This window comes from Panulirus ornatus, chromosome 51 (assembly GCF_036320965.1).
Source record: "Panulirus ornatus isolate Po-2019 chromosome 51, ASM3632096v1, whole genome shotgun sequence".
In the NCBI taxonomy this organism is placed as follows: Eukaryota; Metazoa; Arthropoda; class Malacostraca; order Decapoda; family Palinuridae; genus Panulirus; species Panulirus ornatus.
Genome location: NC_092274.1, coordinates 8,345,689 through 8,351,688, shown reverse-complemented (window position 1 = coordinate 8,351,688; position 6,000 = coordinate 8,345,689). Strand labels below are relative to the sequence as shown.

The 6,000-nt window shown below is 49.2% G+C and overlaps 1 protein-coding gene across 1 annotated transcript in view; it reads right to left on the bottom strand.

Annotated features, from left to right (window-relative positions):
• LOC139764917 (uncharacterized) overlaps positions 1-6,000 on the bottom strand; it is a 91,824-nt gene that overhangs the window by 28,004 nt on the left and 57,820 nt on the right. The window lies entirely within an intron of this gene.

The following is a 6,000-nucleotide window of genomic DNA, read 5'->3' as shown; positions in this document are numbered from 1 at the left end:
GTCGTAGCTTCGTCTCTTCGATGTATATCAACTGACTGTTATTTTCCGCTCTTGTGTCTCCCCTGATGATGTGATTATGACACGAAAGTGCTCTTGGCAACTTATCGTGTTTCATTTACTCCGTGGACTCATAGGAATATATATATATATATATATATATATATATATATATATATATATATATATATATATATATATATACTTATTTATCTATTTTGCTTCGTTGCTGTCTCCCGCGTTAGCGAGGTAGCGCAAGGAAACAGACGAAAGAAATGGCCCAACCCACCCACATACACATGTATATACATACACGTCCACACACGCACATATACATACCTATACATCCCAACGTATACATATATACACACACAGACATATACATATATACACATGTACATAATTCATACTGTCTGCCTTTATTCATTCCCATCGCCACCTCGCCACACATGGAATAACATCCCCCTCCCCCCTCATGTGTGCGAGGTAGCGCTAGGAAAAGACAACAAAGGCCCCATTCGTTCACACTCAGTCTCTAGCTGTCATGTAATAATGCACCGAAACCACAGCTCTTATAGGAATATATATATATATATATATATATATATATATATATATATATATATATATATATATATATATATATATCGCGTTGGCCTTGAGGGGGACGATGCTTCAACCCCCTGCCCAACCTCCACCCACTCTCTCTCTCTCTCTCTCTCTCTCTCTCTCTCTCTCTCTCTCTCTCTCTCTCTCTCTCTCTCTCACTCCAGCCTCAGTAAGAGAGAAAGCCTTCTATCACCTGGGGGATGCCAGTAACCTCAATTTCCCCCCCTCTCCAACGCAATCCATCTCCACCCCCGCCTCCCCTGGGGCTACTACTACACGGATCTGAACCTACAACCCCAGGGGTTGTGGCCATGACCCACCAGCTGGGGTTCATCTACAACCCCAGGGGTTGTGGCCAAGACCCACCAGCTGGGGTTCATCTACAACCCCAGGGGTTGTGGCCAAGACCCACCAGCTGGGGTTCATCTACAACCCCAGGGGTTGTGGCCACGACCCACCAGCTGGGGGTCAACTACAACCCCAGGGGTTGTGGCCAAGACCCACCAGCTGGGGTTCATCTACAACCCCAGGGGTTGTGGCCAAGACCCACCAGCTGGGGTTCATCTACAACCCCAGGGGTTGTGGCTATGACCCACCAGCTGGGGTTCAACTACAACCCCAGGGGTTGTGGCCAAGACCCACCAGATGGGGTTCATCTACAACCCCAGGGGTTGTGGCCATGACCCACCAGCTGGGGTTCATCTACAACCCCAGGGGTTGTGGCCAAGACCCACCAGCTGGGGTTCATCTACAACCCCAGGGGTTGTGGCTATGACCTACCAGCTGGGGTTCAACTACAACCCCAGGGGTTGTGGCCAAGACCCACCAGATGGGGTTCATCTACAACCCCAGGGGTTGTGGCCATGACCCACCAGCTGGGGTTCATCTACAGCCCCAGGGGTTGTGGCCAAGACCCACCAGCTGGGGTTCATCTACAACCCCAGGGGTTGTGGCCAAGACCCACCAGCTGGGGTTCATCTACAACCCCAGGTGTTGTGGCCAAGACCCACCAGCTGGGGTTCATCTACAACCCCAGGGGTTGTGGCCAAGACCCACCAGCTGGGGTTCATCTACAACCCCAGGGGTTGTGGCCAAGACCCACCAGCTGGGGTTCATCTACAACCCCAGGGGTTGTGGCCACGACCCACCTGCTGGGGGTCAACTACAACCCCAGGGGTTGTGGCCACGACCCACCAGCTGGGGTTCATCTACAACCCCAGGGGTTGTGGCCAAGACTCACCAGCTGGGGTTCATCTACAACCCCAGGGGTTGTGGCCAAGACCCACCAGCTGGGGGTCAACTACAACCCCAGGGGTTGTGGCCAAGACTCACCAGCTGGGGTTCATCTACAACCCCAGGGGTTGTGGCCAAGACCCACCAGCTGGGGGTCAACTACAACCCCAGGGGTTGTGGCCAAGACCCACCAGCTGGGGTTCATCTACAACCCCAGGGGTTGTGGCTATGACCCACCTGCTTGTTACGAGCCATCGATGGCTCGTAACGAGTCGCATCCAGGACCTCTACACGCCTCGGCCACACAAACAGACAGACAGACAGACACACAAACACACAGACAGACAGACAGCCACACAAACAGACACACAGACAGACAGACAGACAGACAGAAAGATGATTTAATACCGTCAAATCTAACTCTTTTTTTCCCCCCACTCATCTGTCTTTATCATTCATAGTTCCATCTCGCCAGTGTCGCACCTTGGCACACGCCTCTCTCTCTCTCTCTCTCTCTCTCTCTCTCTCTCTCTCTCTCTCTCTCTCTCTCTCTCTCTCTCTCTCCTCTCTCTCTCTCTCTCTCTCTCTCTCTCTCTCTCTCTCTCACAACATCATCATCATAATATAATTCGGAGAGAGGGGCCATAACTGACATGTGAGTGGGAAATGGTGAGGAAAGGGGGTGAGAGGGGGCCCCCAAACATGAGCCCTTTTAAAAGGGGGGCCCCCAAACATGAGCCCTTTTAAAAGGGGGGCCCTCCGTCTTGTCACCCGGGGCCCCCCAGCTCAAGAAAATGGGGAGGGGGGCGTTAACTTGACTTATCATGTTGTTGTGGTAACTATTTCTTTCCCTACACCTCCAAGCTTTGGAGGCTCTCGAACCCATGTCTTTATTTCCCATTATCTCTGGTCTGTGGCACATTCTAAATGACAAAGTCTATTTTTTTCCTCTTCTCATGTCTTTATTTCCCATTATCTCTGGTCTGTGGCACAATCTAAATGACAAAGTCTATTTTTTTTATTCTGTTTTCGCTTCCTCCAAAATCCGTAAATACTTTCCCTTGCCTCTTTTTTTTCCCCTCTCTGTCTTTCAGAAACAAAAAAGGCCTGGCCTTGATAAAAGGCCTGGCCTTAATAAAAGGCCTGGCCTTGATAAAAGGCCGCAAAAGGTCTAGATTGTGAACGTCTGCTTTTAAGTGTTGAGACTTTTAATCAAGTCCACTTTAAAATAAGTGTTTTAAAGTAGTGTTCACTTAAGAATTGAGACTTTTAATAGAGAGAGAGAGAGAGAGAGAGAGAGAGAGAGAGAGAGAGAGAGAGAGAGAGAGAGAGAGAGAGAGAGAGAGACGACATCGCCCGAGAGTGGAGCGACCCAGGCTCAGGTGGGAGGGTGTATCTTGGCAGATGGTGCAATGTGAGGGGTAGCTAAAGGGGGGTGTTGGCAGATGGTGCAATGTAAGGGGTAGCTAAAGGGGGGTGTTGGCAGATGGTGCAATGTCAGGGGTAGCTAAAGGGGGGTGTTGGCAGATGGTGCAGCTGTGTTGGCAGTGGCACCAGCTGTTCATGCCACCAGAGGAAGGAAGGTGTGTGTGGGCCTAGTGTGTGTGTGGTGCGTGCCACAACACTACCTCCTCCAGTACCACAACTCTACCCCCTCCAGTACCACAACACTACCCCACACACACACACAACACTACCCCACACACACACACAACACTACCCCACACACACACAGAACACTACCCCACACACACACCACCACCAACCCTAGGGGTAAAGTGGACCACAGCCAGTGAAAGTGAGGCACCCCCCACACACCCCACCCCACTCCACACACACACACACACAGATCCACCTACACGGTGTACACACCCACCTACATGTGTACACAGCCACCCACGTACACACCACCACCCCCTCAACCACCTGTTACTTGTTAATGACAGCCGTGTTGTTTCTCGCGCCCACTAGGGAAAGTGATGTTGCTAGCGCCGTCCCTCTCTCTCTCTCTCTCTCTCTCTCTCTCTCTCTCTCTCTCTCTCTCTCTCTCTCTCTCTCTCTCTCTCTCTCTCTCTCATTAAGAGCTGGTGGGGGGGCGTGCATAACGCCTCCCCCTCCACCTTCAGCTCTATGGCCAAGCCAGAGTTGTGGGCCACATCTTTCTAAAATCAGATGGGAGTGGAAACTCAAGTGTTCCTGGAATGTGGAGTGTTAAGTGAACGCTTTGACGTAAGTCATACATACGTACATGGTTGTACAAGATATGTGGGGGGGTTCACAAATGTACAACACGGGTCTTGAGACTTGGAAAACCCCTCTCCCAGTACCACAAACACTACCCCAGTACCACAACACTACCCCAGTACCACGAACACTACCACAACACTCTCTTCACACACAACTCCCACAAATTCTCCCCCTTTCTCTTTCCTTCCCCATTTACACAACCCGGACCCTTCTATACACCCACAACACAACACACACACACACACACACACACACACACACACACACATCAACAAAGCATTTGACACTGTCCCCCTCGGGACATCCACACACAAAGCATTTGACACTGTCCCCCTCGGGACATCCACACACAAAGCATTTGACACTGTCCCCCTCGGGACATCCACACACAAAGCATTTGACACTGTCCCCCTCGGGACATCCACACACAAAAAGATGCTTAAGCACCAACCTTCACCCATATAAACAAAAGGGTACGTCGACTCCACAACCATTTATAAACACCATTTCCCTCCCCCCCAAAAAAATCCTTGTGTTCTACACTGGAGTCTCCCTGGGAGCAGTTCTATCTCCAACCTTCTCAAATCGCTTCTTACAAGACCACCTTAAAAAAAACCCACAAGTGTGAGAGCCTTGTCTTATACACAACACCTCACCATGACACCACCCAAACCCTAAGCCCCAGTGCAGAGACAAACCACTTAACGATCATTCATCCACTCAGAGAACTGGCCAATTCAAAGCCGAGCGTCTCAATTAATTCAAACATCCACCACAAACCTATGAATTCAAGAGACACACTGCACCCTCCGGCAACCCTGAACTATGAACCGCTCCCGCTCAACACACCTATCCATGTTGTGGAGCCAATACACCACCCTATGCCTTTATGACCTGGTCAATTTCCCATATAATAAACATCATTATCATTATTATCATTATCATTAAACAGGTGCAGAACACACCCAGGGTTCGAACCCGACCCGTGGTGTGTATATATACATTCGTCTGTCCATCGACATAGTGTATATATATATACACACAGGCTTCCCTTTTATAATAGTATATTATCTTAACTACTCCCACGTGACCTATGCTTGTTTAAACTGGTCTCCTGTCCTCTATAATGGTGTATAATAGGTCTTTGTGTCCAGCACCAATACAAATTAATTTCCCAAATTCTCACTAGTGCCCCATATTGATGGATACATTGGCAGTTTTCCCATTTTCTTGGCTGGTGTAAAAATAACTTTCCATTTTCTGGGCTGATGCAAAAAATCTTCCCATTTTCTGGTCTTGTGTAAAATAACTTACCATTTTCTGGGCTGGTGTAAAATAACTTCCCCATTTTCTGGTCTTGTGTAAAATAACTTCCCATTTTCTAGGCTTGTGCAAAATAACTTCCCAATTTTCTGGGCTGGTGTAAAATAACTTCCCATTTTCTAGGCTGGTGTAAAAATGGCTTCCCATTTTCTGGGCTGATGCAAAATAACTTCCCATTTTCTGGGCTTGTGTAAAATAACTTCCCCATTTTCTAGGCTAGGGTAAAATCACTTCCCATTTTCTGAGCTGGTGTTACAAAGGCGTCCCATTTTCTGACCTTCCCAAAGTACAAGCCACTCCCAGTTCCTTCCAGAGGTCACTTCACGTGACCCCCCATGACTGACCTCCTCCACCAGACAAAGCATGACCCCCCCTTATGACACGAAACCCCACACATGACACGAAAACCCCCATGACACGAAACCCACATGACACGAAAACCCCCCATGACACGAAACCCACATGACACGAAAACCCCCCATGACACGAAACCCCCATAACACGAAAACCCCCATGACACGAAACCCCCCATGACCTGAAACCCCCATGACACGAAACCCCCATAACACGAAAACCCCCCATGACACGAAA